General features: G+C 48.0%; 1 protein-coding gene and 1 long non-coding RNA gene across 16 annotated transcripts in view; one reads left to right on the top strand and one right to left on the bottom strand.

Moving 5' to 3' along the window:
* Positions 1-758, bottom strand: part of TMEM86A (transmembrane protein 86A) — a 116,921-nt gene extending 116,163 nt beyond the window's left edge. For all 14 annotated transcript variants that reach the window (XR_012903657.1, XR_012903656.1, XR_012903660.1 and 11 more), the window contains exon 1: positions 641-758. The gene's annotated coding sequence lies outside the window, so the exon portion shown is untranslated. The remainder of the gene's footprint in view (positions 1-640) is intronic.
* Positions 630-27,234, top strand: LOC112547503 (uncharacterized). 2 transcript variants are annotated; one of them, XR_012903663.1, is made up of 4 exons: positions 630-1,063; positions 6,027-6,091; positions 11,208-11,363; positions 27,120-27,234. It is a non-coding gene; the product is annotated as an uncharacterized LOC112547503 (long non-coding RNA). The 2 variants fall into 2 exon arrangements; XR_003091266.2 differs by lacking the exon at positions 6,027-6,091 and having other exon boundaries at positions 831-1,063.
* Positions 27,235-27,972: the final 738 nt, after the last annotated feature.

Raw genomic sequence — 27,972 nt, 5'->3', positions numbered from 1 at the left:
TTCCTGAGTTCTGAAATTATTGTTTCAAAACTACTAATTATGCCTGTTGGCTGGCCTTAGCTTCCTACACTGCTGTCCATTCTGGTTAGCATTAAATGGTTTCACATTTAGAGGCATAAATATCCATCTAGCTTTTCAGAGATCCAAAGGAGACCAATGCCAAAATACTATTAGGGGAAAAAAGAAAATCAGATCTCTGATGCTGCCGCTCCCTGCTACTGAACTGATATGGGAGAAAAGTGTGATTAAAATGAATACCCCTGCTATAAACAAAGAAAGCATTGAAACCTTTTGTGTTGGACATAATATTTTACCTGAAGTTTGATAAACTATCATGAGAAAGTTACAATTCTTAATCTGTTTAATAATTTAAATTAAACCATTCTCCCTAGCTGCAGCTGGTTCAGAAAATATGGTCACTCTACCCAGCCTGCCCCTGCTCTTCCCAGCACAAAGATACATGAATAAGTTAAATCTTGGCATGCCACTTCTGAAAGGTTGCGGACCCATGCTGTACACCTTCCCTTGCTTGTCTTCCCCTTCCACACACACACACAGCCAGGTTCAAACAACAGAGCTTAATAGGCATCAAGAGCCTCTTTTCTTATATTAATTGTGTTGGAATTTTAGGTTTTTTTACCCTGTTTGCTAAGATTGAAATCACTAGGAGTCGAAATCATTTGAGACTGATGGGCAGAAGTCACAGCCGAGAGGTGGATGGTGACTGATAGCTGGCAAGGTGGGAGTGGAGAGATGCAATGAGAGGCCAGCAAGGTGGTGCTGGTGTGATGTAACAAGGGGCCAACAGGGTGGCAGCAAAACATCATGACACACAGCCCACAGAGTGCTAGCAGAGAGGTGTGACAAGCAGCCAGCAGGATGATGGCAGAGAGCAGTGATCATGTGGGTGATGAGTGACCAGCAGACTGAATAGGATGCTTTTTTACCTCTCCTCCATTCAGGAGCGAGGTGAACTCTGAAGGATTGGGCATGTGAAGGGGCCATTTAGATTGCTGGACGTAAGAACATGAGAGGGAAAGGACATTGGCCAACCCTACTTGAGGTGGGACTTTTACTTGTGGTCTATGTTTATGAGTCCTGCTTGTGGGTCTTCCCAAATTAATGCCAAGTTACTTACCTGCCTGTTATTAAAAGTGTATTTTCTGCACTCAGACTCTGTGCTTGTTAGTGGGGAAGCATTGCCTCTCAGGGCGCTCTGGGGTGGTGTGTGAATTTGCCAGATTACTGGGTGGAGGCTCGAGCCAGTTCTGTGTTGGATGGCTGGAAAGGAACCCCTAGATATAGAACCTGGTCCTGGCTGCTGCTGGCTACATCTGAAAAAAGGGTTACACCTCCAACAACCTAATTTATTCACCAACACAAAAGTAACCGAAACTGGAAAAGTGATCAATGTATATGTCTGGTGGATTTAAAAAGCTGAAATTATTTATATGATTCAAAATCCACAGAGGGACTCAATCTCACAGACACTCCCATGTTTTATGCACATTATATCATCTAGTCTGTCGGCCTATATGGCAATAGAATTTCATCCACTAACACCTGTATGGACTCTAGTAACTTGTTTGACTTACATATATCTTCCAGAAAAGTATCCAGTCTTGACTTAATAACTTCAAGAAATGGAGACTGCAACAATTCACTTAGGAATTTGTTCCAGAGGCTAATCACCCTCCCTGTGGTTGTTCTGCCAGGACATGCCACCTCAGATATAGTCTCAATTAACTGTCATCAGTGAGCTGGTCAGAAATTGAGCAACATTAGCTATGCCTAACCTAGGACGTTGATAGAACTATTTCCACTTTCCTTCAGTGTATGCCCTGAGCATTTTTAACACAACCTCAGAGCCACCCAGCAGAGCTGTGGAAAGGAGTGACATTGAATCACAATTCCCCTCTTAAAGCAGGGGAACCACTGCCCATTATTCACAATAACTGTAATTCGCTCTTATTGCGTAGAGATGCAGATCACAAGGGCCTGAGCAACTTAAGGGTTAATGATGCTTGGAGACCAGTCTGCCCAGAAAGATCTAATGAACTACTTATCATCCTCTAGGCTTACTATTATAGATATTTACAGTTTAGAAACTATGGCTGAAATTCTATGCTGTGCCTCTCAGAGGGTACGTCTACACTACAGCGCTAGTTCGAACTAACTTAGTTCGAATTAGTTAATTCGAACTAAGCTAGTTCGAACTAACGCATCTAGAACTAAAAACTAGTTCGAACTAGCGTTTTGCTAGTTCGAACTAGTAAGTCCACATTGAGTGGACTCTGAACAGGGCTTAAGGATGGCCGGAAGCAGTGCCGGCAGGGCATAAAAGGAGGACTTAGAGCATGGAGATGCTGTCTCAGGCTAGCCGAGGGCTGCGCTTAAAGGGTCCCGACCCCCACCCCGGACACACAGTTCTAAGGGGTGCCCCGCTTCCAAAGAAGTTCTGGCTTGGAGTGCCCTGAGTGCCCACACTGGGCACATCACACCACTCGGCCATCAGCCCGGCTGCACTTGCCGCAGGCTGCCATCTGGGGAGAGGGGGCAATTGGGGGGCTGCAGGAGAGCTTCCACCCCCAGAAGCCTGCAGAGCCAGCCCAGTCCTCCCCATCGGGGGCTCGTACCCCATTCCTCCCTCACCTCCTTCCACTTACCCTTCCCTAGCCCCCCTTCTTATTGATGTACAAAATAAAGATAACGTTTCTTCCAACATTGACTCTGTCTTTATTGAACAAAACTGGGGGAGACTGGGAAAAGGAGGTGGGAGAGGGGAAGAGAAAGGCTGGGAGAGGGGAGGGCAACTAACATGATCAGGGGTTGGGAACAGGTCCCAGATGAAGAGAGGCTACAGAGACTGGGACTGTTCAGCTTAGAAAAGAGGAGACGGAGGGGGGACAGGATAGAGGTCTCTAAAAGCAGGGGTTGGGTGGAGAGGGTGCATTCAGAAAAGTTCTTCCTGAGTTCCCATAAAGAAGGACTAGAGGACACCAAAGGAAAGGAATGGGTAGCAGGCTTGAAACTAGTAAGAGAAAGTTGTTCTTCTTGACAAAGCAAATAGTTAACCTGTGGAACTCCTTGCTGCAGGAGGCTGTGAAGGCTACAACTAGAACAGAGTTTAAAGGGAAGTGAGATCAAGTGATGGAGGTTGGGTCCATGGAGTCCTATTAGCCAGAGGGTAGGAGTGGTGTCCCTGCCCAAAGTTTGTGGAAGGCTGGAGAGGGATGGCACGAGACAAATGGCTTGGTCACTGTCTTCGGTCCATCCCCTCCAGGGTCCCTAGGGTTGGCCGCTGTTGGCAGACAGGCTACTGGGCTAGATGGACCTTTGGTCTGACCCAGTACGGCCATTGTAAGCTCAGGGCTCAGTGTCGGGGGTCTCAGTGGACCCCCTTGATTTTCATGCACACCTGGTCCTGGGTGGCCAGGCTGGCAGCTCTCCTGCCCTAGACGGCCACTTTCCTGTGCCTAGTGCGGAGATCGTGGACGAGGTCCACGATGTCCGCACTAGCCCAGGAAGGTGCCCGCCTCTTGCAGTCCAGGGCAAGCTCCCGGGAGCCGCCAGCCTGGTCCCGGGAAGAGGGGGTGGGCTGGGGGGCATCGGGTGGGTGGCTCTGTGCCGTGCCAGGTGCAGGGTCTGCTAGCTGGGTGCTGGCAGGCTTGCACCTGGCACGGGCACCGTAGCCAGCCCGTGCCCCTTTAAGGGGTCCGGGGCCGGGAGGGGGGCATAGAGTTTCCCTGGTGTTGGCCAGAGTGGCCACCAGGGAAACCTGGGGAGGGCTAGCCTCCCACTAGTTCGAACTAAAGGGCTACACAGCCCTTAGTTCGAACTAGCTAGTTCGAACTAGGCGTTAGTCCTCGTAAAATGAGGTTTTCCTAGTTCGAACTAAGCGCTCCGCTAGTTCGATTCAAATTCGAACTAGCGGAGCGCTAGTGTAGCACCTATTAAAGTTAGTTCGAACTAACGTCCGTTAGTTCGAACTAACTTTGTAGTGTAGACATACCCAGAGCTCCAAAACAGAACGGTCTCTTTAAGCCATCTTTATGCTCCTCTGGGATGCTGTGCTACTGGGCTTGCTCCATCACTTGGCATAAATTAAACCATGGTAGTGGTTCTCTGTCCACCTCCTGGCCCACCCTCCTCCCACCACCACCAGTAAGCCCCCAGCTATAGGTATCCCTATGCAGTGCCTAAACTACAGAGTTTCTTCCAGGTTGGATGCAAGTTTTCTCAGGATCATAATCCCGTGTGTGTGTGTGTGTGTGTGTGTGTGTGTGTGTGTGTTAGAAGATTTACCTGGCCTTGTGGGTTTAGGAGGTGTGAGGAGCTCATGGCAGGGGAGAGTGCAGGATTCAGAGCAGACGGGGGGGAAGGCTCATGCCAGGGGACCAGGAGATCAGGATGGGGGCTACCAGGGCCGCCGATGGTGGTAAAAGAAGTGTTGCTCCAATGGCGGCTCCTCCCAGGGCGGTGGGACTACACTGCCTTGGTGACTCCTGGGGGAGCAGGGGAGGGCTGTCCAGCAGCTCCTCACAGAGGGAGGAGCAGGGTTGCTAGCTGGGAGGGCTCCCCGCCACCCCACCCCCCCAACTGGCACTTCAGTCAAGGGCTTGGGATGAGGGGTTTGGGACAGAAAGGCCACTTACCTGGGCCAGTGGCTGACAATATAGAGAGTCCTGGCCCCAACTGGCTACTCTTTTTCTGCATACTATTGTCCCCTGTGCTTGCTGCCCCCTGTGTCATTGCAGAGCACAACTATCCCTCCTATCAGACCCCTCCCTTTCCATGTTATGAAAAACGATCCAATTCCAGGCACATCCCATTTTCCTGGCACAACCAAACCCTAACCTTGCTTTAAGCTAGTAGAAGAGGAAGCTGCATACCAAATTTGGTGGTCCTAGCTCTTACCGTTCAGGAGGAGTTCTTGAACATACAGACTCACAGATGGACGGACGGACTCATGAATAGACTGATGGACAAACTCTCTAAAGTACATGTATAGATAAGGCCTTTAGCCAAACAAAATGTAAGACAGGGCTGCACAATGAGCCAGGTAAGAAACAGTGTGACATCAGTGTGACAATTTGGGAAATTTGTCTATGTAAAATTCATAAATTCTGGATTAGCGTAATTAAGCACAGGAACAATCTTCCAAGAAACTTGATGGTTTCTCCATCACTGGCAATTTTTAAATCAAGATTACATGTTTTCTAACAGATTTTTTTTACAGCAAACAGGAATTATTTGGGGGAAATTCTATCACTTCTATTTTACAGGAGGTCATACCAGCTGATCCTAGTAGACCCTTAAATATACATCATATATAAGGGAAATACAGACTCCTCCAAATTAAGTGGATTGTGAACTAAATATATTTATTTTCTTCTTACATGTACTTGGAGTCCATCCCACAAAATGAGCCTCCCTGCTCCAAATATGCAACCCCCAACTAGATATGGGTGATGCTATACTGGGGTATGTCTACACTGCATTCCTCTTGTGAGAGAGGAATGCAATTGTAGATAAACAAAATTGCAAATGAAGCGAGGATTTGAATTTCCCGTGCTTCATTTGCATAATTGTGGCTGGCCGCTTTTTCGAAATACCCTATTTCGAGATAAAAAACGCTGTTTAGACGCGGTTATTTTGAGAAAAAACCCTTTTTTGAAATAACCTTTAAACCTGGTTATTGCGAGAAAAAACCCTTCTTTTGAAATAACCCTTAAACCTAGACAGCGTTTTTTATCACGAAATAGAGTATTTCGAAAAAGCAGCCAGCTGCGATTATGCAAATGAAACACAGGACATTAAAATCCACACTTCATTTGCAATTTTGTTTGTCTGCATTTGCATTCCTCTCTCAAAAGAGGAATGCAGTGTAGACATACCCCTGCACTCTGGCAGCACAGTGGAATTCTGGACTAATGTACCAGCAAGGCGATCCTCCATATTTCTTTACTGTAACCTCTACATGTATATGAGCAATTGCATTGGCTTTCTCCACATTTTTCTTCCAGAAGGTGACATACAGGAATTGAAGAAAGTGAGGATCTGCATATCCGAAGCACAGACTTTAGAACAGGTTCAAACTTTCTAAACCAGGACTCTCTGGTCCGGCAATGTCTGTGGTCTAGCAGTGGAACCACAGTTAGCAGTGGCAAGAGGCCGGGGTCAGCCATGGTGGGGTTGGGAACCATGATCATAGCACTGTGGGCTGCCATGGCAGTGCTGGTGGGGCTGGGATCCTGGCATCACAGTGGGTTACTGGTGGGGCAGCGGGACTAGTGGCGGGGGTGCAAGGCCAGCTTTAGGAAGTGCGGGCCCCAATTCGAACAGTTTCGATGGGGCCCCAGCAGCCAGGATTTTTTGTTGAGCAAAAAAAACCCACCACCACACACAAAAAAAGAGTCACAGCCCCTTTAAATACCCAGCTACAGGGCAGAGTCATGTACCGACTTCCTGCCAAACCCCTGATCTCAACTCACCCCTCCTGCGGCGCAGGGAAGCTGCTGCACTCCTCCTCCGGGGCTGATGCCCCCTCCTGCAGTGCACCTGTCACGCCAGCACACTTCCGGCTTTAGGGCACGGGGCCCTCTTAGGCGCAGGGCCCGATTCAGGGCAATCGGTTGAATCGGCCTAAAGCTGGCCCTGGGGGGATAGCTGTCAGAGAGGCTGGTGGCTAGGCCAGGAAAACACAGTATGGGGGGCCAGAAATGACCTCCCTGATCCTACAAAATACCCAGTTTGGGACCAGTCAGGTCCTGAGGGTGCTAGACCAGGGAGGTTCAACCTGTACTGATTTTAAGTGTTCTTCTGCGTAAGCATCTACATTTTTGCATCACACTTTTACATGTTTCCTGTTTAGCACAAAGGAACCCTGCTTGTCATTAGAGATCACCTACATTTTGAGGCAGGGCGAGCAACAGAGACAATGTATAATGGGCAATAAAACAGCTGAATTTAGATTTCTTTCTATATATATAAGAAATGTCCCCACAGACATACACTCCCTCTCCCTTTTGGGCTCTGCTGTTGCTTCTGCAGCCAGGTTGACCGCTGCTAGGCTCCCTGGCAGCTGCGAACAGGTAGGGTGATGTGGGACTCTCTCTCTCTCTCATGCCCTGCCACACCCAGACTATCAGCTGAAGTCCCCACCGCCTGTCCAGGAGTTCTGGGGAATGCAGGCGGAGCACCATCTTGTTCAGGAAAAGTGGAAGGGGAGTTGGCGAGCATAGTGAGCAGGGGGCGCAGTAAACTAGTAAAGAGGAGAACTACAAATGTCTGAGAAGTCTAACTAACAGCTTTACATTTGCAAGAGACCATGGTAGGAGAAGTTTCCATTAAGGTCAATGTATTCCCTCTGATGCTTTTTTAAACATAGTTCTTGAGACTAAGGTATCACTTCAACCTGAGTTGGCATTTGCTTGCTTTTACTATATTTGGTGAAAGTTGGCTGCTTTTCTTGTGCCATATGTGAACTGTAAAGAAAAAGTTGTTTCAGCTAAAACTTCTTCCTCAACACCTTTCTCAGTGGTGCATCTCATAGCTCTGAAAGGTGAAATGCCAAAAGGATTATAAAACACGGAACTTAGCGGAACACGTGTACACAATCTCTTCCAAAGAGTCCCCTTATCAGGGAAATACTAAAGGGCTTTGTTCTTTGTTTTCCATAGCAGATCCAGAAATTATCACTGTATAAACAGCCCAAAGTGAAGCTGACATGCAAATCCAAGAGGCAACCCTTTTTCTAAACTATCCTTTTATACAATCTATTATTAATCTTATTTATACTGATAGCTGTAATTTTACATGATGTATAAGAGGAAGGATGGTCTTGTGGTCAAGATACTGGACTTGGACTCAGGCCATATAGGATTAATTCCCAGCTTTGTTGCTTACTCTCTCTTACTGTATGTGTGCTCAATGGGACCTTGACCTCCCTTGACACCACTAGGCACTAATGTAATAGAAATAATAGCAATATTTACTTTTCCGATATTGTGCCCTAAGAGGCGTGCGTTTAAATAGGCGTCTTTGGTTTTGATGAATGTGACCTTATGAAATGAAATGAACATATTATAAAATGGATTTTTCCTGATTCCAGCTCCTTGACCTTTGCTGAGTACGGTATGTACAGCAGAGATGGGCCACCTCGCCTAGTGAGTGGGCTGCAAGAGTGTACCTCCTTCTTCTCAGTGGGCCGCAAGATTGTTGTAACTAAGATGGTCGCCTGAGACAGGGTAGTTTTGCTCACTGTACTTGCGTACCTGGAATTTGCAGGGTGTGCTGACTGGACCATAGCAGCGCTTTGATTAGATGCAGCAGAGTGTATTGCTCCCACAGTCAATCAGAACGAACCTCACTTCACAGGCCCTGGCTTTACATTCTTGTCACTTTAGTAATGCCAGTAGGAAAAGAACCATGTGGATGGAAACCAGTGGATTTGGGCAACCTTGTGAGTGGGCAGCGGTAAACAAAATGTCTCATGGGCCACACATAAATGGGCTGCATGCAGCTTGTGGACCTCTGGTTGCCCACTGCCGATTTACAGAGATGGGGCCTGATACAGAGCTCATCAATGTTAATGGGAATCTTTTCATAGACTTCAGAGGGCGTTAGGTCAGGCCCACAATGCAGTAAACTACAGTCCGTGTTAGAGACAAAATAATAATAAGTTATATTGGAATCAGTATGTCAGTCGGGGATGCGGGAAAAACACACACATCTGACTGATGTAGGTATGCTGGCAAAATCCCCAGTGCAGACAGTTATGTCAACAGAAGAGTGCTTTCACCAACATCGCTAACATTGTTCAGGAGGCTGCTGTTCCCACATGCACAGAAAACCCCCATATATTGATGAAGGCTGCATCTATGCCCCGGGATTATACCCGTTGCTGTTGGTACCCACGCTAGTTGGAGTAAAGCCTTAATGCAATCACATCTTCCAGATGCAGCGTAGACATACCCCAAGTAGCACAGCCAGCATGTGTGGGAGTTGGTCTTTCCTTTAGGAAGATTTCTGGCAGAATATAGGTTTTCCCACAACTTTAACAATCCCCAGTAATATGCTGTTTTGCTGTTTAAAAGCACTGGCAAAACAGTTTTTACTGAGGGTTTTTTTAATGGAAGAATGTGTGATTATAAAGGGTAGCCTTTCACTGCAACTGTGTCTTAACATGAAGCCTCCTCAGGGCACCCAGGCATAGCACAATACTGCTGCAATTAGCAGAGTGTTTAAGATTATTTATCTGCACTCAACTAAATCTATGAGAAAATTTACTCAATTACTACAATTATGCAATTGTCCTTTGCAACTGCAATAGTAGAAGTTTTATGGGAGACATTAGGGGAAAAGTCACTAAAAGCACAGGCAGTCAAGCAGTTTGGGCATGAGAAACAAGACATCAAACAACAAACACACAAAAAGAAACCCCTCTGGATTTATAGACATCACAGGACAAAACTGAAAAGAAAGCCTGTATAAAATGAGACATCACATCACTTCACACACTAAAGAGAAATCTGGAGACTTGTGTCCAATATTTTATAGAAGGGCAAAGAAGACAAGGGGGAGGGGTGATTCTCCTCACTTTCAGTGCTGTAAATCAGTGTATTGTAACCATTTGTTTCAAGCAGGCTGTAGCTAAAGTAAAACTATGTCTGCACAGCAGAGTTATTTCGGAATAACTGGTATTATTCTGAAATAACATAGTCCATGTCTACACAGCAAGCAGTTATTTTGACAAAATGTTGAAATAATGATGAGCTGAGGGATTTCTTACTCCGACTCCTGTAACCCTCATTGTATGAGGAGTAAGGGAAGTTGGAGGAAGAGTGCTCTAACTTGGATTTCCTGCTGTGTGGATAGCGCCAAAAGCCGAAATAAGCTATTTCGATTTAAGCTACGCAATTGAAGTAGCTCAAGTTGCATAGCTCATTTTGGCTTTAGCCCTGCTGTGTAGATGGGCCCAAACTGGCTTAAGTGAAAGCGGACTCAGGCCCAGAGGAATGGATACAGAACCTCAACTGAGGCTATGTCTAGACTATGGGGTTTTATTGGGAAAAGGTACTCAAATTGCACACCTTTTTCCGATAGTTTTTTCAGAAGAGGCTTTTCTGAAATTTGGCCCATCTATACTGGGCCAAATTTTGGAAACACCTCCTCTTTCGGAAGAGCCCTTCTTCCTCATGGAAGGAAGAAGACAGGATTTCAGAAAGAGCATCTCTGCTCTTCCACACATAAAAGCACAAGAGCAGATGCATTCCCTGGACGCGGCAGAGGTTTAGACATAGCCTCAGTGACAGATATAACATTTTTGTGACTCTGACCTAAACAAAGCACTAAAAGATACTGACAATTTTTCACGGGCACAAAAGCAGCAATTCTGAGACATTTACTGTCTCACCAAAAAACCCTTCGTTTGAGGACGTCTGTGTTTAATGAATTATATAAAAAAAGAGTAATGGAGTCATTTATGTTTACTCATTCTATAAATGTTGATAAACGATTACATTTCAGCCACTCTGAGAATCCTGATTAAAATGTTTTTCACCTTCATTTCAGTGGCTGTAAATTCAGGGATGACTCAGAATTGAAATATGCTGTAACCACAGCTGCTGAAAATAGAACACTATAATATAATATATACCCCAGTCTCTAATCACTGCAAACTATTCTCCAACCCATCTCTTTGAATATTGTGGGGGGTGTAAGCTTGTTGTGGCTATATAGTACATTATTGTGTACAGAGCAATGATGTGAAGGGGGCCAGACACAGCAATATATTTAAGAGTAATCCTACGCAGTAGTGCATGTGCACTGCCCTGCTCCTTGGAATAGGAAGGAGAAAATTGGTCCCATATGAAAACTGGGATTCCAGCCTTTTAGATGCTGTACATTGATTTAGGCTACAAATAGTTCTTAAGATAGCAGCTTCTAAAATCAGGTCAGAAAAGGAAGAGGGAAAGAGTATGATGCTAAGCAGAATGATATGATTTTATTCCTTGCAAACCCTCCGGTCTATAAATAAATGCTGCAAGGCAATAAAAAGATGTCAGTTTAAGTTTCCCAATAGCATTTAGCATCATTTTTAGCCCTAATAAAATGTTAAGAGGCCTGCTATTAAATTACCACAAAATTCCAGCCACTAAAATGGTCACTGCTTCTCAGCTCTGCAATGCTTTGTCTGATTCCAGGACTTCCAAGCTCTATGCCCCAAGCCAGGGGAAATGCATTGTTTCGCTGCCTCTGGAACAATCAGGAAGTAGAGTGTGACTATCCTAGCAGGTGTGCTGAAGAGGCAGATCTCAGACTTCATTCATTCCCTATGCACCAAGCATCCTGAGTGAGAGGTAAGCTGAAGATGTGACAGCTGAAGGGTGCACACTTATGGTAGTGACTTGAGGAAAAATGGGAAAGGATGTAGACAGCCACAGGGGGTAGCAATAAAGAAAGAGGGGAGTCTGGGCAGGGCTAAGAAGGTGAGAACAGGAGTTACACTGTAGCTATGTGAATCACAGAAGCAGTGGGGAAGTCAGTATTGCTTTATAGAGGGAAGGAGAGAAAAACCACGTGTCACATAAGGTGTGTCTACACAGCAGAGTTATTTTGGAATAATGGCTGTTATTCCAAAATAACCATGTGAGAGTCTACACAGTAATTCCGTTATTTCAAAATAATTTTGAAATAACAGATGGCTTATTCCGACTCCTGTAAACCTCATTCTATGAAAAATAATGCCTATTCTGAAATAGCTATTTGGAAATAAGGCGTGTGTAGAGGCTCCACTTCTCCTATTTCAAAATAGCCCCTCACCAGGGCCAATCTAAGTTATTCCTCCTGGGGCTCTAAATTGAGATAGCATGTCTATATTAGGGAAGTCTGCCTCGGACTAATTTTGAGGCTTCCCTGCAGTGTAGACGTGATATTCCAAAATAAGCTATTTCAGAATAACTCTCCCAGAATAGCTTATTCTGAAATAACTGCAGTGTTAAATTAAATTAAAACCCCATCTCTTTGCTTTAAAAGTGATAGTTTCAATGGTGAAATATACTGGCCCTTCCTGGTTCCCTAAAGTTATCCCATAATGCATTATTTTATGACATTACAGCTACCAGAAATTTCATAGGCTACAAAGAGACTTTTGCTATTCATGATCTCACATAATGATGAATTTTATTATAAGGAATATATTATGTTCACCAAACCAGGAAATGTCACAGTGTACCAAGTTAGGGGAGGGAATATAAAGGTATTTTTTTAATAGTCACTTAATATTTTTTATGTGCTGAATTAAATCTCACACAGAAAGTAGGGTAGTTCAACTGAGATCTCTGGGACTAACTGGGTCTTCTGTTTAGATTTGCAACTCACTCTGAAACCCACATGGTCCAAGTAACTTTTATTTCAAAAGACAAGAGTTTATTTGCCTCAGCAGGAAAAGCAACCACCGCAGCAGCAGGAGTCAGCTAGTTTCCCCCCTCTCTCATTTAACAGTCACCACCCTCCTTGTCATCAGGATGGAAACAGACTTCTTAGCTGATGCAAGCACAGTTAAAAGATGCAATGTCAGCTAGCCAGTGCAGCAGCACATGACCACTTTGGGACAAATGCCAGTCACAGGAGGAGAGAATGGTTCCATGATTTGAATGTGGACAGTGTCACTCCTATTATTTTTCAGTACTAGCCGCAGCAGCTATTTACATTCTCAGACAGCTACAGAGTCTGGATTTCTAGATATACAACCTTTGACTTCTATTGGCTTTGGATCTGTTTATGTATTTCAGCATGAATTTTAGGGCCAGAATGACTGTCCTGGGCACAGAACTCCTTTGTTTGTCTGTGCAATGCCAGATTCTGGCTCCTGCTCTGAGTTCTGCATGAAGTCCCGCAAAGGGGCTCAAAAGCAGGCCTCAGTGGGCAGCTTAGGATTCCCCAAGTGTGGATGACTCTTTCATAGAGCTCCTCTAACTGGTTCTATGCCCCACTCTCTCCTGCCCCTGACAAAGGGGAAGTGTTGGGGCCACGTGGAAAAGAGTGTGACCAGACAGGGCTGCACTCTGGTGATCCCCACCAAGCCCATTACCAGCTGGCAGAGTTTAAAGGACTCCTGAGGCTGTTTATAATTTGTACTGAGGGCAATGCCAGGGAGCAAAGGAGCACAGATCCTCCTCAGTTCAGTGTCCCTGATACAGGGGGTTGTTCTGCAGAATTGAGCTAAGCTCAGAACCTACCTCTTCTTCATGTCCTACAGGCATAGCCTACTGAGGCTCCCCATGGCAGCTTTCCATCGCTGTCTGCGTTCACTGTCCCTAACTACTGCTGTCTATTTCTTCCTCCTCTAATGTTTCAGTGACCATAAGCTATAACTGCTGTGCCTTGAGAGAGATTTGTATGAGTAACACAGGTAGGCTTAAATTGCACGGTGAGGTTATACTCTGGACTAGGTTAATGAACACCTGATTTTTCTGGTAAGATGCCTGAAAAAGAGCATCCTGGCCAGTAAATCATGTTCAACTAGAGAAAAACAAATATATCTTTCCTGTTGCTCCCGGTCTCTCCACATCTAGTTGCTTAGCATCGCTCCTAGTTCATGTGACTCGTGGCAGACTCAGAAGGGTTGCCAACAGACAGGCCGAAAAAATATTCAACAGAGCTCAGAAAAAATCCAGCTGAAAAATAGCAGGCATTGATAGGATGACACAGATGTGTCACTGTGATCGCAGATCAAACTCCTTGGAGCAATCAGCTACACTCATTCTATGCCTTTGGCTCAGGAACTGGCCTTTGGCTTTGTCCACCAAGTCTTGGAAATGACCAAACTGTTTGAAAACAAACCTTCTCAAAGAACCTCAGCTAGCTAGACTGTACAAACAGATCTGCTACTAGTGACTCCGTGATTAAGACTGTTAAGACCATAAGAAGGGCCATACTGGGTCAGACCAACGGTCTAGACAGCCCAGTCTCCTGTCTGCCAACAGTGGCCAATACCAGATACCCCAGAGGGAGGGAACATAGCAGGTAATCCTCATGTGATCCCTCCCTGTCACCCACCTCCAGAGAAACAGGCTAGGGACACCATTCCTACCCATCCTGGCTAATAGCCATTGATAGGGTTGCCAGGTGTCCGGTTTTGAACTGAACAGACCAGTATTTGTGCTTTCTGTCTGGGAAACAAATTGAGAAAATACCAGACATATAAATGTCCGGTATTTTCTAATTAAGTAAGTTTTATTGTTATCATGAGTATCAGTACGTTGTTGCGTACTGCCTGGCTGGTAGACATGCTCATACTGCGTGAGCGTATCTACCAGTCAGGCAGTATGCAACTATACAGTAGAGAGGAAGGGAGCGGGGCTGGGGTGGGATGGAATCCCCAGGGCTGGACTCGCCCGTGCTCCCCGCCGGGACTGTGTGTGGGATGGGCAGAACCCGAGGATTTGCATGTGCCAAGGCCAGCCCTGCTCAGAGGCATAGCGAAGGGGACGGGGGGGGGGGCAATTGCCCCCAGGCGCTATGCTAGGGCGCACTGGGCTAGGGTGAGAGCGAGCGCATACTGCGCAGGCTCACCCTGCATGGGCAGCGACTTATATGGGCGTCCCCCCTGGCTCCAGACCATCCCTGCCTGCACAGCGTTCAGTCGGCTCCCCCATGCCTGCACACGCTGCTGGCTGCTGCTGCTGCTGCCATGTGCAGCGTTTGCAGGTGAGTGGGGAGGACGCCCAGGCATGACGTCACATCACGGCCCGGGACTTTAAAACTGCTAGGCGCTGCATTGTTCTGTGCAGCCTAGCTCCGGGTTCGGAGTTCGGGGACTTCTGGGGCCCAAGTGCAGACTCTGGCCCCACAAAGTAGAAGCAGAAGATAAGGGAGGGGCAAAAACTAGGGGGAAGGGGTGGGAGAGGAAGGGGATTGTGCGGAGTGGGAGGGGGAAGAAAGGGGAAGGTACCAAGATACAGGATGGAGGAGAGACAAATGCCAGGGGGCCAAGTGCAGACGATGAAAAGGGCAGGAGGGGAGGTGTCAGTGGGAGGGGGGACAAGGTGATGCTAGGAGAGGAGAGGAGAGGAGAGGAGAGGAGAGGAGAGGAGAGGAGAGGAGAGGAGAGGGTAAGGGCATTGGGGGCTAGAGGGGGAAGGGGGAGATGCTGGGAGAAGGCTTGAAAGAACGGGTGGGCATGAGAAAGGTGGGGATGGAGCAAGGCATGTGTGAGGGCACAGGGGCGTGAGGGGAACGGGGGCAGAGATTGGTGAGGGGATGGGCATCAGGGAAAAAGAGGGCAAAGAGGGCAGGGGCAGTGAGGGAAGAGGGAGGCACCAAAAGGGTGCAGGGCTAAGGGAAGGTGCAGGTGCCAGGGGATTCTGGGGGTGAAGCAGAAGAGCAGACACCTGCAGGGGAGGGACCAGCACCAGAGGAGAGAGGCAAGGCAGGTATGTAGAGGGAGGTGTTAGAAGAGGGGCAGCTCACATGATCAGAGTGGGGCTACTGGAGGAGTGGGCACAGGGGGGAGAGAAGGGCTGGTTGGGGGGCAGGTCGCAGGAAGGCTGAGGACAGTGAGAAGGGCAGAAGTCAGGACAGCAGAGGGTGAGGAGTTGGGGGGCAGCAGGCACCAGGGGAGATGATGGAGCAAGGAGAGGAGACGTGGCAGCAGAGGGAAAAGGTAAAGGTTTATAAAATATTTATTAATAACTTGGTATGTTGCCCACGGCCAGTTTGTTTGCACCCCGCAGTGCAGTTTGGGCTTATGTGAGGATCAGCTCATGGCCAGCCAAAACAAAAAAGTAGTCAGTGTAATGATCTTCTGTTGATATGTGTTTTAGTAGTTAAATTCTTGGACTGTCATTGCTCATGAAAAGTGCTATTACATGGGTAGAAATTGGGTAAATATTGCATTTTATTAATATCAGCAGAACTGACTTAAATGGGGCCTGTGTGTTGTGTAGTCTTGCCTTAATCTTTGTATTCATGCCTGTCAGTGTGAGAGAAACTATTTGTATATATTTGCTTGCATATGCAACCACACTTAAGTTGAGGCCCTCAGCATGTTCTGTAAGTATCAGTGTGGCCCCTGGGGCTTCCAAAGTTGAGTTGCCCTAGCTCATCCCTGACAGGTGTCTGTCTAACCTCGTCTTAAATATCTCCAAGGATGGAGATTCCGCAATCTCACTAGGCATTTGTTTAACCACCCTGACAGGCAGGAAGTTTTTCCTAATGTCCAACCTAAACCTCCCTTGCTGCAATTTAAGCCCATTGCTTCTCATTCTAATCTCAGAGGTCAAGCAGAACAATTTTTCTTCCTCCTTCTTATGATACTCTTTTAGATTCTTGAAAGCTGCTCTCATATCCCTTTTCGGTCTTCTCTTTTCCAAGATAAACAAGGCCAATTTCTTCAGCCTTGCCTCATACTTCATGTTCTCTAGACCTTTCATCATTTGTGTTGATCTTCTCTGACTTTCTCCAGTTTCTCCACGTTTCCTGAAATGTGACGCCCAGAACTGGACATGATACTACAGCTGGGGCCTAATGTAGATGGCTCATTCCCTTCCTAGGGGACGTGAGACTGGGCGGGTTAATTTCCAATCCTCCTGTTTATTCTTTTCCTAAGCCAAGAGGGCACAGTAGTTCTTATGGGGGCTCTGCAGGAAGGCAGCCCGCACTGCTCCCTGCCTGAAACCTTGTGCAGGTGTTAAACAGCTGTCCAGCCCACCCTAGAGGTGACTGCATTTCAGCGTGCCTGAAGCAACACAGCACCAGCAATGGACAGGAGAATGGCTCCCGGGCGTGACTTGCTCATGACTGCTTCAGTCCCATTGATGGGCCTCAGCCTCTTTCCTTCTACTCCTCCGCTTTGCAATAGGGCTGTAGACTCCAGGGGAGAGGAGTGGAGGCAGGCAGAGGTGTCTCCCTGCAGCAGATATAGACACGTCTCTGTATTAATCATTCTCTCATTGAAGTTTTTAGCTTTGTATTGAGTCCTTTTACATGGAAACTTTGTATTACGTCTTGGTAGAATAGTCCCTCGGACAAGTGAGGCAGAGACCGTCCCTATGGGGTGAATGAGGTGGGAATGTATAAGGCAGAAGGTGAGCTCGGGAGTTGCAAAGATTGGAGAGGGGATGGAAGCCAGATCCAAGGTCCATGAGCCCTGGGAAGTGGGCCCATTGAAAGGAGACTGGACCTGTGGATGCCTTGGGGGTCAGCAGCAAGGGCCGGGTTTGGGAAGGCCCTTTTTTGGAGGTGAATGTGGCAGCATTGAGACACCACCCAGAAGCAGGTGCCACAGACACTAACTGCAGATTCATGGGACTGCTCTCACAGATCTTGCACATGCATAAGATTATAGATCTGCAGGATGGGGGGCAGTGGCATAGTGAGGGGGCCGGAGGGGTCAGTTGCCCCTGGGCACCATGCTAGGGAGGTGCCAATTTAATCCCATTCTGCTCCCCCCATCATCCCTCAGCTCACATGCTCCTACTCCGCCTGCAACCAGCAGCTGGAGCCTCCTCCCTGCCTCTCTGCTCCAAGCCCAACCCTCCTCCATCTCCACTGGCGGGTTAGTGCATGCAGGAGCCCAGCCCCAAACTGTAAGGAGTTGGGGAAGATGCGGTACAAGTTCCCCTCAGCTGTGCACCAGGTTCGGGGCCGTGCCACATGGGGGGGGGCGCAAATTTTTCCTTTGCCCCCAGGTGCATAACACCCTTGCTATGCCTCTGGCCCTGCTTCCTGCCAGCTGGTTTCCCCCCCAGCCAGCCCAGCTCCCTCTGACCCCCTCCTGACCAGCCCTACTTCCTGCCAGCCGGTTCCTTCCCCCAATTTCCCCCAGCCAGCCCCGCTCTCCCCGATTCCCTCCCAGCCAGCCCCACTCCCTCCCTATCCCCTCCCAGCCAGCCCTGCTTCCCTCCAGTCATTCCCCCCACCATCTCTCCTGGCCAGCCCTGCTCCCCCCACTCCCTTCCCAGCTGCCCCCTCCTCCGCCCCCTCATCTGAGATCAAGTGTGTCTGGTATTTCCCAAAGCATGTCTATGTCCTGCAAACCCTTGATTACTTTCCAAACAAAAATGAATCTGCATCCAAACAGTAAATTTATTGTAGGACATTTGTCAAAGCAGTGGGCCAAATTCTGCTCTTAATTATACAGATACTACTCTGGAGTTAACAGAATTACTATAGAGTTAAGCCAGGATTACTGGCATCACAATTTGATGCCTTTGTGTAGAAATCTGAAGCAGCTAAAACTCAACCCTCTGAGAATCTTTTGTCTTGACTCTTTATGGGTTTTATTTTTTCATCCCTAAAAGGGAAACATGATATCACTTGGGCTCTTCAGACTTTCACATATTACAAATAATTCAAGAATCAGAGTCCTTTGTAATCTAAACTTAAAGAGGAAACTGTTACAACCATTATTTGTCCTTTCTGTTTTGTTCAATGTCCCCAGAAGCTGCTAGAAAATATGTTATAAATGTAATGGATGCCCAAATCCTTTAAGGGCCAGAGGCCTGGAATGGGTCTGTCAATTAATGCAGCCTGCCATCCCTGGGATGGGGTGTGATTTGATTAGTAATTAGTAGACTTTAATTAGTAAAACCAGCTGAAGATGAAGGAATTGATTCCCCCCTATAAAGAGCAGCAGGCAGCAAGTGGCAGAGCGAATTGGCCAGAATGAAACTAGTGTAGGAGATTTTAGTAAAGCATGGAACAGCTGCTAAAGGTAAATAGCTTTTAAACCCCCCCCCCCCTCCGCCCCCCAAGTCTTTACAGAAAAGGTTCCAGCCACAGAAGGCCTGGGAGACTTCCAGTGGGGAAGTCCTGGCTTGCTGGAGATTTGATAACTTGATTGGGGGGGAAATCATTGTGATTTTAATAAATCTAGTCCCAAGGAGAAGTGTTCTTGAACCTAAGAATCTGGTGTCGTTAGCTTGAGTGGAAGAATGCTGAAAAGTGGGGAAATCGAGCTCCCTTTGCCCAGAGAGTTCCTCAGCAGTCCAAGAGAGAGGCATCTCGGGAATGCCCCAATCCAATAGCATTTAGAAACTCCCTAGCACAAAAAAGTATTGGATGCTCCTCTCCTGGGGACCTTTTAGCTGCACTTCTCAAGGGCTACGTCTAGACTGGCATGATTTTCCACAAATGCTTTTAACGGAAAAGTTTTCCGTTAAAAGCATTTGTGGAAAAGAGCGTCTAGATTGGCATGGACGCTTTTCCGCAAAAGCACTTTTTGCAGAAAAGCATCCGTGCCAATCTAGACGCGGTTTTGCTCAAGAAAGCCCCGATTGCCATTTTCACCATTGGGGCTTTTTTGCGCAAAACAGTTTTCAGCTGTCTACACAGGCCCTTTTGCACAAAAGCATTTCTGGAAAAGGGCTTTTGCCCGAACAGGAACGTCAAAGCATTTGCACAAGAAGCACTGATTTCGGACAGTAGAACGTCAGTGCTTTTGTGCAAAATCAAGTGGCCAGTGTAGACAGCTGACAAGTTTTTCCACAAAAGCGCTTGCTTTTGCGGAAAAACTTGCCAGTCTAGATGCAGCCAAGGTGTGGATGGTCTGTGCTGCTCCTTGCTGTGTATGCATTAGGAAGGGCACAGGAAAGGAACGAAGATTCTAGAGACCTTAAGTTTCCCTCTTGCGCATTTGCTAAGAGGCCCAAGAAATTATAGACAAATGAGACTTTAACTCAATTTCTCTTTCCTGAGGTGGATTTCATATTTGTTTCTATTTCTATTCAGAATCAACAAATCATGCTGGCTCACAACTGCCAATAAAATAACTAGAAATTGGAGTTGTTCCCAGAGTGTTTCTATTGTTACAGATGCCCCATTAGAAGATTTTTTCTTCCCACACAAATCATGAGATTATCTAGCAAAAGTGAAAGACAGAGAAGCTAATGGACTCAGAATCAATTGTGCTGTTCTTGCCTCTTCGGGCTAATCAAAAAAGTGTAAAGTAGCAGAATCTGGCCCTAATTACCAGCTAAGAATTCCCCTGGCAAGAGGTTATGTCTACACTGCAGGGTTTTTCTGGGATATCAAAGGTATCCTGGAAAAACTCCACTGTGTCCAAGGAACACGTCTGCTCTTTTGCAGAAGAGCAGATGTGCTCTTTCGGAAGCCCTGTCTTCCTCCTTCTACGAGGAAGAAGGGTTCTTCCAAAAGAGGAGGCTTTTCTGAAATTTAGCCCAATATAGATGGGCCAAATTTTGGAAGATCGTCTTCCAAAAAAACTATCGAAAAAAGGTACACAAATTGTGGAGCACAATTTGCGTACCTTTTTCCAATAGGTCAGTGTAGTCTAGACATAGACTAAGTGGCATAGCTAGATCCTAGGTCAAATGCCATTCTGTGCCCTGCTTAGGGGCAGGCAGGAGTGAGTTGCAGTTGGGAAGAGTTCACTTGTGCTACACTAATTCACAACTGGTGTAAAGGCCCTGGAACTTTAGCTAGTTGGGGTAAATTACAGCAGCCCATTAGCTGTAAATGATGTAAATGATGCCAATCATCTCAGGCTGGTGCACGAGAAGCAGGGGGGTATAACTTGCTCCTTGACAGCTCTTCTTTTCTGTGCCAATTGAAACCCAATGTAGGACAGCATCTGGAGCCAGCCACCACAGGAGATTTTTCCAGCATACAGCTGCATTGTCAGGAAACCAGCACAGTGATCTATCTGAGATTGTGCTAGGCATTATGCATACAGAGAATAAAAAAGTCATGCTTTGGAGAGCTTGCAAACTAAATAGACAAGGCAGACAAAAGAAGAGAGAGGCACTGGGGGTGGAGGAGGTGAAGTGACTTGCCAGAGGACACATAGAGGGCGTTAGTGGTGCAGAGCGGACAAAATCCCAGGTCTCCTTACAGAGTCCAATGTTCTTGTCTTAAGAAACAAGAGGGTTCAGTTGTTTCACTCCTACTAATTTCATATAGTGACTCTTAGACTAATACCATTTACCTAATCAGTCTTAAAATGTTAACCCTGACAAAGTGAGGCATTGAAGCCAGTAGACAATACAGGTGCTCAGGAGATTGAAATCATTGAGTTTTTCTGCCTAAAAACTGGTGGCACAGTATGGCCCTGATCTTGACACATTTCCTTTGTTGGGGGTTTTGCCTGACTAAGGATCCTGGGATTGACCCTTAATTTTAGAATGGGTTCCAAAGTAGGAAAGAGGTAGAACAAACCAACATAGTGAACAAAGATGTCAAACATCAAATTAGTGCATGATTTTTTTTCTTGGCGGGGGGGGTGATTAATTGGGAGGGAATAAGCAAAACAGAAAGACGAAGGGATAGGGAACCTTAAACCAAGTGAGGTTGGCAGGGATGGAAGGCATAGAATAGGACAGGCAGGTGAGGAATGAGGCTCTGAGAAAAGAGATTGTGAGATGGGGATGGGAAAGGATTGGAGTGAGCAGCCAATTAGCACAGGGATGAAAACACCCAGTCAAAGTTGTAGAAACTATTATTAGTATCCATAGGTCCCTGTGTAAGATGCTTCTGCAACTGCTCTCCTAGCTTTAGAACACAGATTTGTCTTTTGTAAATAACACAAGTGGCAAGGACAATTTTTATTAAAGTATATGAAAGACAGGTATTTTGGGATATAATGGCCAACACATATGTGCTAGAACTAGAGGTGCAGGGGGGCTGTCATACCCCCTGGATTGAAGTGGTGGTTTCCATTATGTACAGGGTTCACAGTTTGATTCAATGGCTCTTAGCAACCCCACACCACCATCACCCTCCCATTCAAATTGTTCCAGCACCCCTGGGTCCATAGCTAGCATTGATTGTGCTTCAGTCTGGCTGGCTCCTCCCTGCAGTGAATTTTGTTTAAATAGTGTCTGCTGAATCCTGTTTAAATAGTCACATCTCACATGTTTGGCACTGTCAGGGGATGAGTGTTTCAGAGTTCAAATAATGTACAAAGCTCAATCAACTCTCACTGAATATCACCACCTCATTACAGCCTCAGACACCGAATCGACTCATCCTGTCATTGTTTTGCCCTAAAGGCTGCATTTCAAAAGCTGAAAGGTATGGATTGCAAAAGCTGACCAGGGCTCAGTTCACTCCCACTATATATTTACACTGGAGTGAGCTTGCTTGAAAAGCTCACTTGCAAGGGTCGGAATACCTCCAACTTTCAGATCAACTTCTTCCTCGTGACAAAATAAGTTCTTCAAAATAGCATTTAGGTTGTGACTAAAACTCACAAAAACAAGGAAATCTGATTTAAGGCTCAAGTTCCAGTCTGACACAACTATAAAGGCTATAGTGTTGAGTGAGATTTTCATCTGTTGTGAACTGGCATAGATCCAATGAAATCAATGGAGCTATGCTGATTTATGGCAACTGAAGATCAGGGTGAAGATGTCTTGGTATTTTACTGTAATCTATGACCTCTTTTGAACTATTAATTTTATGCAAATGGCATTAGCTTTATCAAAGCTAAGATGAGACAGAATGGACAGTTTCTCCTGTAAACATCTTGGCTACGTCTACACTGGCATGATTTTCCGGAAATACTTTTAACGGAAAAGGTTTTCCGTTAAAAGTATTTCTGGAAAAGCGCGTCTAGATTGGTCCCAGAGTTATCGTTATAACGATGCGCTTTTGCGGAAAAGCGCATCTAGATTGGCGGCGCGCTTTTTCGCAAAAGAAGAAGCCCGGAACCATTTTGAAGAGGGCAAAAGTCCACCAGACCTTTCTGGGGGTGGGGCCGGAGCTCCGTTCAGACACGTGCTTCAAGGGGTCTCGCCGGACAGCCGTTTGTCTCCCGCTCCATGCGTTGGGACCTCTGGCAGGGACTGACAGCCATAGCAGGTTTGGTGGTTGCCCTCTGACTTTTGGGGACACCACCCTTTTGCCCCCAACTGCTTTTTCCTGCGTTTTCTTTCTTCTGTCCTGCCCTGTCTGCCATGGACCCATGGGTGGCCATGTGCCTGCTCTGGCCCCTGTCAGCCATGTCCGACTGCCTGCAGCTCATGCTGCAGGCCGGTGCCCTGGTGTTCCAGGATGAGGAGGCAGAGATCACCTTTGACTCCCTCACCAGGGAGGCCCTGTGGCATCAGCACCCCAGGGTGGTGAGGCCAGTCTGGAGATTTGACACCAGTACTGACTGGTGGGACCGGCTGGTCCTTGGACAACGGGACGACCAGCAATGGCTCCGGAATTTCCGCATGCGAAAGCGGACATTCCTGCAGCTGTGCACCTGGCTCACCCCCGCGCTACAGAGAGTCACCACCCAGCTGCAGGCACCCATCCCCGTCAACAAGAAGGTCGCCATCGCGCTGTGGAAGCTGGCCACACCGGACAGCTACCGCTCGGTGGCACAGCAATTCGGGGTGGGAAGATCAACCATTGGTGTGATCGTCATGGAGGTAAGTCCCAGGAGGAGTGGGGTGGGGGGAGGGTGCTGCACTCCATGCCCAGGAGCAGCCAAGACTCCAGGCTGGGTCACCCAGGGGTTTGGGCCGTCCCTCCCTTGCACAGGCCTGCTGGTGGGGGGAGGGCTGAGGGGTTAGGGGGGCCCTGGTGTGTGTGTGTGTGTGTGTGTGTGTGTGTGCATGCGTGAGGACTGAGGGAATCGGGGGGGGGGTCCAAGGGAGCGTACACTCACCCCTGCCGTATGTGATGTGTTCCCTTGTGTTTCTCTGCACCCTTCTGCAGGTCGTCCACACCATCAACAATGTTCTGCTCCCAAGAGTCATCCGCCTGCACGACGTGGATGCTACCATGGCCGGCTTCGCTGCCCTCGGGTTCCCCAACTGCGGCGGAGCCCTGGACGCAACCCACATCCCCGTCCGGGCCCCGGAGCATCAAGCAACCCATTTCATGAACAGGAAGGGGTACTGCTCCATTGTTCTCCAGGCCCTCGTGGACCACCGGGGCCGCTTCCTGGACATCTAAGGGGGCTGGTCCGGCTGGGCACATGACGCCCGCATCCTCCGCAACTCCGGACTGTTTCGCAGGCTGGAGGTGGACACCTACTTCCCCCGGCGGGACTTGACTGTCGGGGATGTGCCTATGCCCATCTGCGTCATCGGAGACACGGCCTACCCCCTGCTGCCCTCGCTAATGCGGCCCTACATGGGGCGGCTGGACCAGAACCAGGCCCGGTTCAACGACTGCCTCAACCGGGCCCGAAATCTGGTGGAGCTCGCCTTCGGACGTTTGAAAGCCCGCTTCCGTTGTTTGCTCACTCGTCTTGAGATGGGTGAGCGGAATGCAATGGAGGTAGTGGCCGCGTGCTGCGTGCTCCACAACATTGTGGAGCGCAGTGGGGAGGCCTTCCTCGCTGCATGGATGGCAGCCGAGGCACAGACGTTCGACCAGCCCCACACAGCTGCCATCCGCCAGGCGCGCCAAGATGGGGTGTGCATCAGAGAGGCCCTGACGGACATGTTCGCACAAGCCCCATAGTAGGGTCACCTGGGTCTCCCCATACGACTCCCTCCCATCCCCTACCCTTCCCCACCCCCTCCCCTTACCTCCCCCCAATTGTAAAGCATCGGTTCCAAGCACATCGGCAGTCATCGTGAGTGTTCGTCGGGTGCATCGGATGTAGTTAGGGTTTTCTTTTTAGTTTAGGCTAGGGTTTAGGCCACCATCACCTGTCCGAGCTGTCCCAAAGAACAGAGAAGAGGATTCATGGTTCATGCGGAAGGCTCGAGTCAGCGTACCCGATTCCAGTCGTCTTCGAGGGATCTCCTGGCTGTTCCTCTCCCGAGGCCCGGAAGGACCAAAGGATTGAGGTTGCCAGCAACACTACCAATCATCCTCCCTGCGTCTAGACTATGTTACATAATCTTTAGTGTGCGTCTTTTAATCGTTCTTGCTTGTTTGTTATCTATGTTAATATAGCTTGTGGTTTAAATTTTACTTAAAAGTCTCAGTATTTATTTATGTGCCACAAACCAATGACCACTTAAAGGGGCCACCGGTGAATGAATACAGAATTTGGTGTCCGCATTTTGTAACCCTTTTAAATTTAGGTGGCTAATTGGCATCTGAAATCATTTCTTACAGTTACCTCGAGTAACACAATAACCAACACAATAATCAACAGAAAAATTGACTTTTTATTTACAAGGGGGAGGGGGAGGAGACCTTCAACTGGGACGGGGAGGGGAAGGAGCTACTGGTACGGGTGGCCCCTGCGAGCGCTCCTGCGGGGGCGGACCTGCACATGCGGGGCAGGCCGCATTGGGGCAGGCTGCACAGGGAGGGGGGCAGGAGCTGGGGGCATTGGAGCAGGGACAGGAGGGGGCATAGGAGCAGGGGCCATTGGAGCAGGGACAGGAGGGGGCATGGGCAGTGCTACGGGAGGGATGGCGGGGGCATGGGGTACGGCCATGTCATGCCATAGTGGATGGCGTGCACGATGTTTGATATGAAGATGGCCATGGAGTTGGCCAACCTAGTGCATTGTGCCTGGAAGGCGCCCCAGGCCTCCTGCCGCCACTGCAGGTCCCCCTGGACGCGCTCCCTAATGGAGCCCTGGATTGCCTCCACCGCTAGGACGTGGCAGCAAAGCAGCTGGTCCCGGTGGCGGAGCCTGCGCCTCCGTGGTTGGCCAGCTGGGGGTGCCGCTGCTGCCAGACTGGAGGGTCCCCAGCTTGTGCTCGGTCCCGCTGCAGGGAAGAGAAGAAAGGATGGGTCAGTTAGGCAGGCCATCCACTGTCCCCACACCTCATGCCCTCCACCCCTGAGCCCAAGTGACCCCACAGTTGTGTGGCTTGGGCCCACTCGGTTCCCTCCCTGCCCCCCGTGTTGTATGTTTGCAAGAAGGACCGCCCCTGGAGTAGGGTCCTCCTCCAGTATTGTAACTACCGGTCTGTGTCCTGGCCCCGTGGAGGGTGGGAGGGTGCTTGTGTTGCGTTCACCTGTGGAACTCCCTTCCGGTGGAGACTGTGAAAGCTTTGGGCTAATCACTGGTGTTTGACAGGGAGCGAGATGCATCCCCACACAGTGCCTGGGAGCACATCTGGCAGAGGTGGTCTGGGCTCTCAGATCCCATCATGTGGGATATCTCCTGGACGGAACCAGAAGAGTGACTGGGGGGGGGGTTCCCATCCTTGCAGCAAAACTCAGGGCGGGCCTTCTCCCTCCCACAACCCCGGTAGCCCACGGACATGTGTGGCCACAGTGGAGACTTCCCTCGGGGAGCCAGCCAAGGTACCAGGAGCAGGCGAGGGGCTCGGTGGGGGCCACGGTCACAGGACTGTGACGCTGCAGTTTACCCAAGAGCAGCTGGCTGAGCCTCACAGCCAGGCATGGGACAGTGTGCCATTCTCCATGCTGCATCCTTGGCAGAGGTGCGGGCTCTGAGCTGAGTCCCTGGGGCCCTGGCCGGTTCCAGCCGGCATCCACCCTTATGTTTGGGATAAAATACTTGACTATTAGGCTATGTCTACACTCGTGACATAGCCACCATTTTTTTCAGAAGAGGCTCTTGCGCAAGAAGGAGCATCTACACTGCCCCTTCTTGCGCAAGAAAAACCCTCTTGCACAATGCCGCTACACCTATTACTTTTCAGGAAGAACAGCTTTGTGCAAGAGGGTTTTTATTGCACCCCTTCTTGCGCAAGAGCCTCTTCTGAAAAAAATGGTGGTTCATTACGTATGCAAATGAGGCTCAGCGATATTCCACACTTAGCCTCATTTGCATATTACTTGCACAAGAAGCTGCGAGTGTAGACATAGCCTTACAGTATAATGCCATCACTTATAATAAAACAATTTTGCTGAAGGAAATTCAGAAAAAAACCCAGTATTGCAGACTAAAATGCTGAAAGTCTTGTATTTTTCAAAGTAACAATGGGACTGCAACATGAAGTGATACAAATTACAAGTTTCCTAAGAGACTGAGGATAAAATCAAATAGAGGCTAATGCCAGGTGTCCCTGAGGGAATGAACAGAACAGGTAATCCTCACGTGATCCTTCCCCTATCATCCATTTCCAGCCCCTGGCAAATAGAGGCTAGGGACACCATGCCTACCCATCCTAGCAAATAGCTGTTGGTGGACCTAACCACCATGAATTTATCTAGCTCTTTTTTTAACTTAACTGAAACCACATTTATCCAAACGAATGCCTTCTTCTGTATTTCAGACACAACCCCACTAGGTGCCAAGCACCCTCAACTTCCATTGGCATGAAGTCTCAGCATTTTGCAAGATCAGAATCTTCTTGCACTTAAACAAGATTTCTTTCTGCGGGCTTTAAATATTACGCTCTCTTGTTTTTATTATGTTGCCTTCACTGAAAACAGTTTATTACTGCAAGGGTTCCCGTGGTGAAAACTACATTTGAGATTACCCTCCTATAAATAGTCTCAATGTGGGGCTGCCTTCGGAAGATGAAGGTAGGGTAGAATGCAGCAGCCTGTTTATTAGGCAGTGCGTCACACAGAGGGCATATTACACAGGTGTGCCAGGATCTGCACTGGCTTTCCATTAGTTTCCTGGTGGAGTTTAAAGCATTATAATGCACTAGTTGGTTCAGAACTTGGTTACCTGAGAGAGCTTCTCTATTTCAAGGGGATATGGCCACAGCTGCAACCAAAGGAGATTCTCTTGAACCAATGGCCTTACGTATAAATGAAAGAAGTCTGTGGCAAGGTGATTTTTATTAGCAGTCCTGATACTCTGGACTCTGAAACTGACTCCATGTCCTGCACCTACACAACCCAGGTCTGCTGATCTTTAGAAGAGTATGCTGTAGGTGTACCTATTGTCTGAGTGGGGCAGATTGAGAATGAAGGTGGTCATATAATGGGGAGGGGGTGGCTTTATTTGAGTTGCTTTATTGTTCTGGCATTTGTAGGAGAAGTTCTAAGTACTTCCACCACTGTCACCTACTGGACATGCCAGAAGCGCATTCTAGCACTTCTTTTTGTAGGAGTGGAACACTGCTTTACAATAATAATCATCATAATAGACATCTTACTGTATTTTGATTTAAT

This window comes from Pelodiscus sinensis, chromosome 4, assembly GCF_049634645.1.
Source record: "Pelodiscus sinensis isolate JC-2024 chromosome 4, ASM4963464v1, whole genome shotgun sequence".
Classification (NCBI taxonomy): domain Eukaryota; kingdom Metazoa; phylum Chordata; order Testudines; family Trionychidae; genus Pelodiscus; species Pelodiscus sinensis.
This window is presented reverse-complemented; position numbering and strand designations above follow the sequence as displayed.